Source organism: Mesocricetus auratus, unplaced genomic scaffold (assembly GCF_017639785.1).
Source record: "Mesocricetus auratus isolate SY011 unplaced genomic scaffold, BCM_Maur_2.0 Super-Scaffold_100691, whole genome shotgun sequence".
NCBI classification, from domain to species: Eukaryota; Metazoa; Chordata; class Mammalia; order Rodentia; family Cricetidae; genus Mesocricetus; species Mesocricetus auratus.
In genome coordinates this window covers 19,446,873-19,461,293 of record NW_024429267.1, presented here as the reverse complement: position 1 = coordinate 19,461,293, position 14,421 = coordinate 19,446,873, and the positions used below count along the sequence as shown (strand labels likewise).

At 41.8% G+C, this 14,421-nt stretch overlaps 1 protein-coding gene across 11 annotated transcripts in view; it reads right to left on the bottom strand.

Annotated features, from left to right (window-relative positions):
* The window catches only part of Myo6 (myosin VI), a 149,731-nt gene that overhangs the window by 126,864 nt on the left and 8,446 nt on the right, over positions 1-14,421 (bottom strand). The window lies entirely within an intron of this gene.

The following is a 14,421-nucleotide window of genomic DNA, read 5'->3' as shown; positions in this document are numbered from 1 at the left end:
TAACACTGCAACCCTGTAATATTGTTCCTCATGTTGTGGTGAACCCCAACCATAAAATTATTTCATTGCTACTTCATAATTGTAATTATGCTAGTATTATTATCATAATGTCACTGTTTCATATGCAGGATATCTGATATATGACCGCTGTGAAAGGGTTGCTGAACCCCAAAGGGGCCGTGACCTGCAAGTTGAGAAACACTGCCCTACATCATGTGCAAGTTGTTTACAGTCATCACTCATTATCTGTGTGTACAATTTCCATAGTTTCAGTTACTAGTTACTAACTGAAATCTGAAAACGTTTGACGGGCACTTCTGGAAATAAAGAATTCACAAGTTTTAAATTTCACGTCTTTGAGTAGCATGATGAAATCTCATTGCATAATGCACCATGAATAAGGCTGCCTGTGATCTATACATACGCCTGCCTGCTGCTCCCTTTGCAGTCATGCCAGTTAACAGGTGACCTGTGTGGCCATCACAGGGCCTGTGTTGCTCTTAGTAACAGTCCAAAGCATGAGATTAGTGATGCTTGCAATCTTATTACAGTATATTGCAACAACGCATCAATTTATTGTTATAAATCTCCATTGTACCTAACGCATAAACGAAGCATATCAGTGATATGCACAATAAGGAAGAAAGCATACATGTGGGGTTCATTTACGCAGTTTCAGGTATCCGTTTGGAATCCTGGAATGTTTACTGCTCTGAAAGAAAGAAAAAAAAAAGGAGACTACTAGGCTACCATATTCCTTCCTTACTTCAAGAGTCTGATTTGAAGATTTAAAAAAATCCAGTATGGAACTAGAGACATGGCTCAGCAATTAAGAACACTCACTGCTCTTGCAGATGACCAGAGTTTCAGACCCAGCAACCGCATGGTAGCTCATAACCTCCTCTAACTCTAGTTCGGGGGGGATCTAACAACCTCATCTAGCCTCTGTTGACTCCTACACACACATGGTGCACATTAGCTCAGGCAGGCACTCAAACATGCATACAAGAAAAATAAATAAATCTTGAAAACATTAGTAAATCTATTTTAAAATTTGATTTGTTGAAAGAGGTATTATTTAAACTGCAAGATCATGAATATAGTTTGCATTAGTACTTTGGTACTTTTGAACTAGAATAGCTCAGTAGTATAGCACGCATACAGCATGCATATTGTCCTGGGTTCTAATCCCAGAACCACCCAAAACAACAACATAAGTTTCTAGTATTTCTTTAAAGGTCAGGATACAACATCTGTCCCTTTAAAACTCATGATATCCCAGTGCCTACTTGATAGAAAAGAAACAATACAACCAAGCACAAAATCCCTTGGTTCTCTACCTCTCTTACTAAAAAAGACATGTGTAACTTGACCATCCTCAGATGACTGCACCTCAAAACTCCTTTAAAACTGATCCCATCATGTTCTGAGTTCTGCTTCCTTTCCATCTGGATTTGGGATGAGCTGCGTCACATGAACTTGTTTTAGTCATTTCCTGGACAGCACTTCTCACTGAGTAGTAAGTACTAAGTACTCATTGGCAAGGTTAGAAAAACCTTCTTAAAACAAAACATTTCTTTACATTAAAGATCTAAGCAGGCAGGCCTGTCGTGGTGGCACACACCTTTAATCCTAGCACTTGGGAGGAAGAAGCAGGCAGATCTCTGTGAGCTCAAGGCCATTTTGGTATACAAGAGAGTTCCAAGACAGCCACAGCTACACAGAAAACCCCTACCTTGAAAATAAAAATAAATAAATAATTTGAGCCATCCAAATGGAGATTGTTATGGCTCAATAATAAGTAGCTAGATGAGGTAATTGATACAAGAAAAACAATAATTTCCATTGGTAAGTATGTGACTAAGAATTTTAAAATGTGCCGATAGGTAAAGATACTTGGTGAAGCCTGCTGGCCTGAATTCAGTCCCCAGGATCCAATGGTAGAAGGAGAGAATTGACTCTGGAAAATTGTCCTCTGAGCTCCGCATGGGCACCATGACACTCATGCATGCATGCATACACATACACACACACACACACACACACACACACACACACAATTAATTAATAATAAATGTGATTTAAATGTTTTAAATAATTTTAAACATGTTTGGTCATGTAGGGTCAGGTCTGTATGTGTTCCACAATGGTCAAGTAGCCCACATCTACAGGTCAGACATGGACTTTTATGAACAGGTGTTAAAAGGAAGTTATAGAAGTGTCATGTCAGAAGCTCCAGATAAGAGCAGCAGAAGCAGGGGGGTGACTCGGTGATGAAGAACACTTAAAATTCTTTGACCTGGGTTCAGTTCCCAGCACCCACATAGTGGTACAACCATAACTGCAATTCCAGGGAACCCAACACCTTCTTCTAGCCTGAGGGCACTAGGCATGCATGTGGTGCACACAGATATATACTGGCAAAACATTTATACACGTAAAACAAATCAGTAAATCTTAAAAAGTAAAATTACATTTAAAAGTTAAAAGACTAGCAGAGCTATCCCGGCACGGGGGCTCACACCTGTAAATACCAGAACTCAGGAGGCAGAAGCAGGCAGATCTCTGAGAGTTTGAGGGCATTCTGATTTATACTGTAAGTTCTAAACCAGGCAGGCCCACAAAGCCTCCAGAAAGAGACAGGGAGTAAATAGCAGGAGTCAGATGTGGTGGCACAGGGCTGTCCTCCCAGCACTGCAGGCCATGGGGGGGGGGGGGACAGGAGCTCAAGGTCACTCTGAGACACACCGCCAGGGCGAGCATCGACTGTAATGCTTTGTTCTGGGTCCGACATCTGAATAATTTTAATAACAAGTTCATCTCCAACATGAAATATGGTCTATTTTTAACTCTTCTAGCAGACAACACACATGTTGATAATTACCAGTTATTATCAAGGTTTGTTTCATCCCTCAGACATGTTATGCCAGAAAAACTGATTGGAATCTCTGATTTCAGGGGTGGGAAAGTAATTGGTGATAAGGTTTGGGATGTGAGCTATCTACAAAAAAAAATCGAATTTTTTAAACATTCTGGTCACCAATGGTCTTCTCAACACCTAACAGGAAGTTTGTTTTACACAGATTTTTTTTAAACAGCAGTAAAACCTGGGAGTGCATCATGAGGCAGAACACTAGACGGGCGCACACATGTTCCTGGTGGCGCCACCAGCCCAGGAGAGAGCTGGGGCATGCAGCACAGCACCGAGCTGGCATGCACAGGTCCCTGGTCACAGCACCAGCGAAGGCAAGGGCATGGAGCAGAGCACGGGGAGGAAAACGACCACGTGCTGGAATTACGTGAGCCGACTGAGGAAGTGCTAACAAGGAAGTTCTCATCCTCAGAGAACTGGGATCAATGAGTCAGTGCAACGTGCACTCTCCCCGCCGGCCTGGACCCCGAGCCACATCAGTCCCAAATGAGCACACAGGATGGTACATTAATTACGAAGCTGTTGGCCGTTTGCTATGGTGTCTTATCAGCTAGCTCTGACTTAATTATTAACCCATAACTGCTAATCTGAGTATTTCCACATGGTCTTCTATTACCAGAGAAAGGGTTCAGACCTCTTATGTCGCTTGCATCCTACGTGGTGACTGACTGCACCTCCGTTTCCCAGAACCCTCCACCTCTCCTAATCCTACCTATCTTGCTTCCCTATTGGCCAACAGTGATTTATTTATCAACCAATAAGACAAACATATATACAGAAGGACTTCCCCATCAAGTCAACCTATAGTGCAACCATGACAACCCAGCATTGTTCTCTGACTAACAACAGCAGAAAATGTTAATTATCTTGCACTTACATTTGTACAGTAATTATTTGGAAAGTCACTCCAAGCTCTCATTTACAAAGGGGCAATAAGTAAAAGACTTTGTGTTCTCTTATTCAATATGGGGAGGGTAGATAGTCAGTGAGATTTTTTTCAAGATTTATTTTATTTTGCATGTGCATATATTTGTCTATGCATGTTTCATGCAGCACATGCGTGTGTTTGGCTCATTTTTGAGACAGTATGTACATAGCCTGGCTCCAGTTCATGATCCTCCTGAATCCCAAGTGATAAGTCTATTAGCATTTGTAATTGTTCATGTATCTTTGCATAGCTATTTCCCATCTGCTTTTTGTTGGAAATTATCTCTGATTTCAAATATATATCTCTCTACAACATTTATGACATTCTACTGCAAAGGAACTCAAATATTTTGTCGCAATAATTTGCTTCCACCCTTTGTTCACTCCCAAACTCAATCCTTTGAGTCTAAAAATCGATTTTTTTATAGTTGAACAAAGACTCTACTTTGCAAAAGAAAGAAAACCTCTCATATTCAAATTCACATCCAACTAGACCAGATTAGTGAAACCATATATTTTAAAACTACAGATTTAAAAAAAAAAAAAAGGCTAAGCATGACTCTAGTCCCAGAACTTAGTAGGCATAAACAAATGCATCTCTGTGAGGCCAGCCTGATCAGCTCAGTCTCCACAGAAAGTTACAGGCCAGCCAAGAGTACATAGTGTGACCCTGTCTCAAAAACAAACAACAAAAAGCAGCAATATGGCTGTATTTTTTTGCAACAGATATATGCTGACAGTAACGTGTTTAAGCAAGTAAACTGTGATTTTCCTAGTAAATTCACTCTTTACAATGAAAAACCTTTCCATTTGCTATTTAGGGATGGAACTTGGAAATCATGTTATTCTTTTTCAATTAATTTTTGCTTTCATGTATAGTTATGTGCATCTCTCTTACATCTCCAACTGATGATGCCTATTTTTACCAGGGTGTACTCTGAGGTTATCTACAACAAAGGTTATGCATTAAAAATGAACCACATATTAAGTTGTTTATATTTATTTATTTTAATTTGTGGATCCCTGGAACTTGGGTTATGGGGTGGCTGTGAGCCAGCATGTGGGTGATGGGAATCAGACACAGGTCCTGGGCAAGAACAGCAAGTGCTCCTAACCACTGAACCATGTCTCCAACCCTGAACTATATGCTATTAATGGTTTCTAGTTTACATACAGATTAGCAGCGTAGCTTTTGCTGCTTCATTTACTTTCTACATTTCAACCCAGCATTTAAAGCTTCAAAATCTCACTTGAGGAATCATACAATGTGTAGCTGAGTATGGTGGCACATGGCAGATCGAGAATTCCAGGCCAGCCTTGAAGACAGGCTGGTCTGGCCACCTGCAAAGACATGCAGACCAGCCTGAGGCACATGAGACTATCTAAAAAAAAAAAAAGAACTGTGGAAGAGAACTCAGTAAGGACACACATCGCAATGTTTTACACTGTTTTCATGCACTCTGCTTTTCTAGCCATATAGTCCCCAAACCCTGAAAGATGACTGCACTTGATCCAAAGGCTGTCTGCCATTCTGGAAAAGTCATGTTACAAAGCAGTCGGTGTTAATCATGGTGTTTGATCCACCAGTCTGACAACACCTCTCCAGTTCTCTAATCTGAAGATGCCACATTTGTGATTGTCACAGATAAAAGATGAAGCATCTGATTATTTCATTCTGCCTTGTAGTGGAGGTGTGCCGGAGCCTTCATATACTGAAACATGCCATTTAATATTTTAATCACTAAATTAAATGTTATGTATAACTTAATAACTTCCTTTTGTACATCATCAATTTTCAGGGTTATATGCATGTATATGTGCACAGACACACACAAAGTACACATGCAGCTTTTCCAGGCTACTAATTTCAGTAGCATGAAGGGATGTCATAAAACCATCGTTTTGAAAGGAAGCACCAGGTCTGAGAGAATCGACAGTTAGCAGAGGAACTACAAACCACAGCAACTTAAAGGAAGAATGAGGAGCTAGGAAGAAAGTTTTAAACGCCCTTTTCTAAGGAAACATGTTCATGGATAATGAAATTTTACGATACCTGAGATCTGATTCAAATTCATCCATGAGAACCAAAAATTATCATAAGGAAAAAGGGAGATGTGGCGATTGTACTCCTGAACTCACGGCCGCTCTGGCCACCTGCAAAGACCTGCACAAGATGGAACCATCAATGCCCCATCACAGATGAGGGCGGGATTCATGAGCCCCACCCCTCCTTGAGGCGCTTTTGGCAATTAACAGTGGCTGGTGGAGGGGGTGTCGTTTTCTTCAGTGGTGTAGCCACTGGGAAGTGATACCGGGAACAGTAAAGAACCCCACCCATGCTCATGAAGGCACCCAATCATACGCAGTGGACCATGAAACAAAACAAAGAAAGGAAGCAGACGGCAGACTTGTTGGAAAGAAGGGCCTCAGGCACGTGGGAGGGGGTGCAAGAGGGTAATGTGGGGTGGAAGGGACCGAGGTATGCTACCTACACAAATGAAATTGCCAAAGAACTTTGTTTTGTTTTTTTTCAAGACAGGGTTCTCTGTGTAGCCCTGGCTGTCCTGGGCCTCACTTTGCAGACCAGGCTGGCATCTGACTCCTGAGTGTTAAGATTAAAGGATGCACCACCACCACCACCTATATAAATAATTTTTTTAAGAAAAAAAAATAAAGCATGCTTGTCTTAAATTGGTAACTTAGACCTGAGTAAGGAGTAAGGAGAGCAAGAGATACTCTCTTCTTTCCTTTTCAGGATATACTTAAACTTTCAACAGTAAAATTATTTTTAAAGAAATTTATCTTGAGGGGGCTGGAGAGACAGTTCAATGGTTAGGGGCACTGACTACTCTTTCAGAGGACCTGGGTTCAATTCCCAGCATCCACACAACAGCTTACAACTGTCCATAACTCCAAAATCTGACACCCTCACACAGACATACATGCAGGCAAAACACCAATGCACATGAAATAAAAATAAATAAATTTCAAAAAATAAGAATATTCTCTTGAGACCAGAGAGATGGTTCAGTGGTTAAAGTCACTGGCTCTTCCAGGGGATCTGAGTTCAATTCCCAGTACCCACATCAGCCCACAACTGCCTATGACTCCATTTCCAAATGATCCTGTGTCCTCTTCTGATCCCCATAAGCACCCGAGCACAAGAACACACACACAAATAAAAGTTCTTTATTTAAAATGTTCAATGAGGGTGGAGGTGGTAGAGTGCTAAGTTCTGGTAAGTCCCTGAGTTACAAATCTCCAACATCAAAAAGAATTTTCTCAAGTAATTTCCACTTTTATGTATGGACATATGCATGTCTCTTAAATGCCCCGCTGATGGTGCTTGCTGTTACCAGGTGCACACTGAGGTTCCCTGCAGTAGAGGTTATTCAGTAAATGCCCAATTGTCCCAGTTGATCACTTAATCTTTCACCTAATAGCAGCAAGCCATTCACATCAACTAGAGGGGTGGAAGAACACAGACATTGACCCTAGAGTTCCAGATAAAAGAGGTCAAAAGACTGTCCCGTAAGAGATCTCGACATTGTCTACCTTGGAGCACAGGAAGGAAGCCTTAGCTATGGCTTCATAAAAAGTGCGTCTGAAATTACCTCTACATTTTTCTAGTTTTGCATTTTGAGATAGGATCCTACTCTGTAGCCCAGGGTGTCCTTAAACTCACAGCAATCCTCCTGCCTCAGCCTCCCAAGTACAGAGATTACAGAGGTGACCCACCACAATGGCTATTTTGCCTACAGAATGCTGACAGAAAACAAATGAGCTCTGAGTCTCCAATGGGGCCACTGGCCATCCTCAAGCCACTCTAAAGTTTGCTGTTTCAATGCCTCAGGAAGAACTGAAGTGGATTCTGGGGTGAGGGGTAATCCCACTGATGTGAGCTATTCAGCTAGTCCTCACCATACCCAAACACAGCCACAAAGCAAGTGCATAACTGCCTCAGAGTCAGCAAAGTCAAACTGTTTCCAGCGCACTATTAAGACACTGGCTTAATTCCCTGTGGTTCCCTCTGAATTAACGATGCAGCAGCCACGGTGTTAGAACTCCTGGAGCTGTTAGCAGGGCAGTGGCACCCAGCTGTGACAGTGGCCAGCACTTGGAGAAAAGAAAGCACTGTGTATGCAAAGAATGACCTTGGGGGCTGGAGAGATGTCTCAGAGGTTAGGAGCACTGGCTGCTCTTCCAGAGATCCTGAGTTCAATTCCCAGCAACCACATGGTGGCTCACAACCATCTGTAATGAGTCCTTGTACCCTCTTCTGACCTGCAGGGACACATGTAGGCAGAGCACTGTATATACAATAAATAAATAAGTCTAATAAAAAAAGAATGACTTTGGGGAAGCAGCGAAAAGTGTCGCATCCTGACCTGGGTTTACTATTCTGTAGAGTGAAATGGGAAGCACCCAGAGACACTTCTGCGTTGAGGAAAGGACTTTGTGAGGATGTTCTGAGTTGTGACTGACAGGAACTCCCCTTTACTTCAAGAAACACCATCCTGTCAAAACGATACCAAAATAAATTCTGGAAATTTCTACACAAAGATGGGAGTTTGAACAATGAGGCTGGCACGATGACCGGGAGAAGAGTGTGAGAGAAGAAAATGCCAGGAGCTGACTGCCAAGAGGATGAGAAGCAGTGGGCTGGGGAGGAGAAACAAGCGGGCAGAGTCAGAGGCCAGCAAGAGGGTAGGAGAAGGAGGGAGCCAAAGAGCTCCAAAAGGAAAGCTAGCCTAAATGGGGTCACGGGATCCACTAACTAACAGCGTACAGAGTAGGCATTGTGAAGGGTTCAGGGCAAAATACAAACTGCAGTGAGTCTGGGATCAAGGCCTCGATAGCAAGATATTAGGGACAGGGAATACTCTACCAACAGCTACATGACAATGTGTCCCAGACAATTGTTTATCTGCTTTTCAACTTAACAACTTCAAATAAATTATCTCCTAAAACTTATCCATTCTCAGAAAATGTTTTTCAGATGTGGGAAACAGTGGTTTTATCATAAACAGAACTCTACACCTTATGAACTTAAAAAATACTTTATTTTGCTTATTGTTTTTGCTTTAGTATTATTGTTGCTTCTGTTTAGACAGGGTATCTCTATTATGTAGCTCTGGCTGTCCTGGAATTCACTATGTACATGAAGCTGGCCTTGAGCTCCCAGAGATCCACTCTGTCTCCTGAGTGCTGAGATTAGAAGTGAACACCACCGTGTGTGTGTGTGTGTGTGTGTGTGTGTGTGTGTCCTCAAACATATGGAAGTCAAAGAACAACTCTTGGGACCCAATTCTTCCAAATGGAACCCAAGAACTGAACTCAGGTTGTCTGGTTTTCTTTTTCCCACTGAGCCATCTTGTGCACCCATTACTCAGGAATTTTATAATACAAAAATAATTCACTACTGTGCTGTATATACTGAAGCTCAAACTATTGCTCAAAAGAGGGCTTCTTACCACAGATAAGCCTACTGAAGTACACTTCAGTGTATAATATCATCCAACCAGTCTTTGTTGATAATATGAAGTGCAAAATGAGATCAAATTTCATTTTGGCACATTTAAACCAAATGTATATATAGCTAGAACTTCGATTATACAAAAATAAGGTATGAAAATGTGTTTTATTAGTATAGTCTAGCAAACAATGATTTGTTTTAAAAAGATTCTTCCACTTACAAAATAAATCACTGAGTCCCTTTTTTAAATGTATTCTTTGGGGGAGGTGGATACAATTGCCAGGTGCAAGTCAGAGAGCACTTGGTAAATTAATTTTCTCTTTCCATCTTCACATGGGTTCCAAGGATGGGACTAGTATCACCAGGCTTGCACAGCAAGCACTTTTCCCACTCTGCAGAGACATCTTGTCAGCCCCACTGGACCCTGTAATAAATGAGAAGCCTCCCAGAGTAGTAAATGTATAAATCAATTTCATTAATACACAAGAAACAAGAAAAGAACTGTGTAAAGGAGATACACCAAGTGCATATTAAAACCGATACTTGAGCCAGGCAGTGATGGCACACTCCTTTAATCCCAGCACCCAGGAGGCAGAGGCAGGTGGATCTCTGTGAGTTGAAGATCAGCCTGGTCTACAAGAGCTAGTTCCAGCCTCCAAAACCACAGAGAAACCCTGTCTCGGGAAAAAAAAAAAAAAAAAAGATACTTGGGAGGAATGGTGCTGTTTCTGCATGACCCGTTCCTCCCTATCTCACCAGCTGGCACTGGAGGCTGGAGCTGGGAGGCAATGGAAACCTGAGGGAAACCCAGATCCAACAAGAACATGGGCACTGAAGAAAGGCCTTGGACTTGATTGGGCAGCAGCCACCAATCCGATCATGCCTTATTGGGTATGCATAAAGAACAGATTAACCTGACATGAAGGGGGCAAATGTCTCTAATCCCAGCACTCAGGAAACAGAGGCAAGAGAATCTCTGTGAGTTTGAGGCCAGGCTTGATATATATATCAAGTTCTAGGCCAATTAAAGCTATACAGTGAGGCCCTCTCTAAAAATAAATAAATAAATGAATGAATGAATCCTTAAAGAATTTTTCAAAGCTCTGTGTCTTTAAAAGAAGACAAAGAAAGGGGAACGTAAAATTGTAATTAGACGAAGATTCTGGAGCCAGATCAGCTGAAAGTACATTACTCCTGTCCTCATCGAGTTATTCAGACCTCAGCCCTCAGATGCAAGAAGAAAATGCGAGCACACGGAATTCCACTTGTCAGTGTGTCATTGTGCTGACCATATGTCCTGAAGCTGGCCCAGGAGCCTAACCGTCTTCCATTTGGGTAAGTCATAAATCTTGTGTGTTCTTCCTCTGTTTCAAAAGTACATGTTAATCCATGTCAATGTTGTATTCCAAGGAGCCAAGATCTTAAGGTCCCGAAGGACCAAAGTCCATGCAGCCTGGACCAGATCCAGAAACACACCCTTACTAAAGAGTGGCTTGCATTCCCACGAAACATCATGCATGCCAGCACTAGATGGTCTCTATTTTAAACAGCTCATTAAAATTGCCAAATAAACAGCTCATTTCTAAATTCCTAATCTATGTGGCCTTCCTTGCTGAAAGAGAAGGGGGAAAAAGGGGGAGGAAGGAAGGATGGAAGGAAGAAAGGAAGGTAAAGAGGAAGGAAGGAGGAAGAAATTAGAATCTATTACTAAACAGAATATCAAATTCTGATTGAAATAAACATTTTCTGTTTTTTTTTAAATATTTGTGTGATGTCTAGTCATATGGTCAAACTCATTCAATTCCCATCCCTGCCTCCCCATTTTCCCCAAGAGAAAAAAAAATCTTTCTTAAGATAACATTAGCCTCCTTGATTCCACTTGAATAAACGGTGACTGACTTTATGCTTTTTGCTCATCTGTTTCCTCTGTCATCTCAGTGGCTGACATAAGGCATGCTTTTGCTTGGAGTGTGCACACCATCATAACAGGCAGACGAGTCATCTTGTCTTCTAACCCTCAAGATCAAATGTGAACAGGAAAAGTAGAGGAACACATACGGGCCTCACCAGCCTACACACACACACACACACACACATTCTTTGTTCCTTCACCAAATGCTAACCTCAAAAGGATAACAAACAGTAAACCATGCCCACAAAGCAAAACACAAATGCTTCCCCTCATTTTAGTAAAATAAATAAACAAAATAACAAGGGAGAGGAGAAAAGTTCTCTCTGGATTAGCTCAATCCTTAAATCAGGGAAATTCAAAGAGCTACTCGTAAACCAACACCTCCATTCTCTCCCCGGGGCAGTAGTTTTGTCAGCATCAAATAAGCACTGTGGGCCTATGAGACTGTACCACTAGTGAAGGTGCCTGAGTTTGAATCCCGGGCCCCATCCACAAATTGTTCTCTGATCACTGCACACAAACACACTGGTACACTTTCACACACTCCTCCACACACAAACAAGATAAGTGCAATAATAAAATTTATTTTTAAATAAAGCAGAGTTTTAGAAGTTTTTACAAACACTTGAAGTTGCCTCTTTAAAATAAAGAAAATCACTTTCAGAGAAAACACCCGAATATTCTAGACGGCAGTGCCAATGAGCTGATCCCAAACCTTTTTCTCATTTTGATCGCACAGTCTATACGAAAAGAAAAATAAAGGCCGATAAACATAACTTTTTTTTTTTTTTTTGGTTTTACGAGACAGGGTTTCTCTGTATTGTTTTGGAGGCTGTCGGTCGAGCCTGGCCTCGAACTCACAGAGATCCGCCTGTCTCTGCTTCCCAAGTGCTGGGATTAAAGGCGTGCACCACCAATGCCCGGCCCGATAAACATAATTTTAAAACCTCAATTATAGCATTTATAATCATACTTGCAATCAAAATGCAAAATTCTCATAGTCAGGTATCTGATTAATACTAGGTGACATGGCTGTAATGGCTAACCTACATTAAACATAACTAAATTGGGAACTACAGAGAGAACCAGGGTTCAATTCCCAGTACCCAAATGGTGGCTCACAACTGGCTGTAAATTGAGTCTAAGAGGATATAATGCAGTCTTCTGGATCCATGGGCACACCATGAAGGTGGTATACAGAAATACATGCAGACAAAACACCCATACACACATACATAAAAGTAAAGGAAAACAATGTTTTTATTTATTGCTTCATATATAATCACCTAAAAGACACTGCTAAGTGTGTCTGTGGGAGCATTTCCAAAAGGTTTCACTGAAGAGGGAAACAAATCCACCCTAAACAGAGCAGCACTACTTCACGGACAAGGGTCTAAGATAGAATTTAAAGGGAAAATGGAGGAAGCCAGCTGAGCACCAACGCTAATCCCTCTGCTTCCTGACTGCCGAAGTAACGTGACCAACTGCCGCACCACCACCACACCTTCCCTACAATGGAATGTCTCCTCTCAAACAGAGAGCCAAAACAAACCCTTCCCTTAAGTTGCTTCTATCTGGTGTTCTGTCACAGCTGTATGAAAAATATGTAATACAGCTTCCTGAAAGCTATGGGACAGAGCTTCTCTTTCAGTGGATTCCTGGAGAGAAGAAAGAAAATGTGTGTCATTTGTTATTTTGGAGCAAGATATTGCTTGTATCCTAAGAGCCTTTATACAATCTCTTTAAGTGGAGTACCTCTAGTCAAGGTATCCAAAGTAACAAACTTTTCTGGAATATAGATTGACTAGGAGGGCAGGCCGTGGTGGTGGTGCACACTTTTAATCCCAGCACTCGGGAGGCAGAGGCAGGAGGATCTCTAAATTCAAGGCCAGCCTGGTCTACACATGGAGTTCCAGGAAAGGCTCCAAAGCTACACAGAGAAACAATGTCTCAAAAACCTAAAACAAACAAACATACAAAAAGATTGACTAGGAGTAACAGTTGCCCTTAGAAAGTGTTCTGGGTTCAACTTCCAGGATATACAAGGAATAGATCACTACCTGAAGCTGGAGTGAGCAGGAGGGATAACTTAAGTTGTTTTATTTCTATTAGCTGTTACTCAACTGGGTGTTTTGCCATCAGAGAAGTCCAGGTAAAGGCAGGCACAGCAGCCCACAGCTGTAATCTCCACCAGTGGGGAGAAACTCCAGGGGCTCCAGGGTAGCTCATACTACACAGTAAAAGCCTGCCTCAAACAAACAAACACTGACCAGGTAAGTAAGAAACACAAACTTAAGAATGCAAAGGACTTTGCAAATAATTTGTTTAGTCATTTAAAGTTTTGTTTGTTTGTTTTTTAACTGAAACCCACTTACTCAATTAAACCAAGAATGTCAAATGATGAAAAGTGATATAGTAATGAGAATTTTTTTTTTTTGGTTTTATGAGACAGGGTTTCTCTGTATTGTTTTGGAGGCTGTCGGTCCAGCCCGGCCTCAAACTCACAGAGATCCGCCTGCCTCTGCCTCCCGAGTGCTGGGATTAAAGGCGTGTGCTACCACCGCCCGGCTAGTAATGAGAATTCTTTAACAGACATAGAAAGGCATAATGATATATTAATAAAAATTCTTTAAAATATATAGATTGTTTCTTACTGGAAAATACACACAGAAAGAGAGAAAGAGAGGATAAATAGATGTTTAGTTAAATGAGGAACTCAATAAACTATCTTCATTATGTCATATACAAGTAATCCCAAGCATTTTACAGATACATCACAATGCTAACAAGTTATTTAAAGTTCACCAAGAGAATGCTACAGATTCCCAGGGGTTCTAATTAATCTCCTAGCTCTTCTCCATCTGCTCTCCCACAGCTACACCATCTACTCTGCAGTTGTGGGGAGGATAAGCCTGCAGAGAGCATCGTTTAGCTCCCCTGGCTGGGTTCTGCCAATGGCAGCCACTGGCCCAAGGCCTGAGGCAGAAGCGAGGGAACCTCCCTTCCTCTAGCTCAGCCTCAAAGCCGCAGCTCCCACTGGCCCTCCTCCACAGTGCCAGCTTTCAGCTCTGGTGATCTCTGGAGAGTGGTGGCCTTCTCGCTGTTGCGAGTCCCTCAATGCTTAGCTGCCCTTGTTTGCTCCCTAACTGCTGCAAACACTGCTGTCATTTGCAT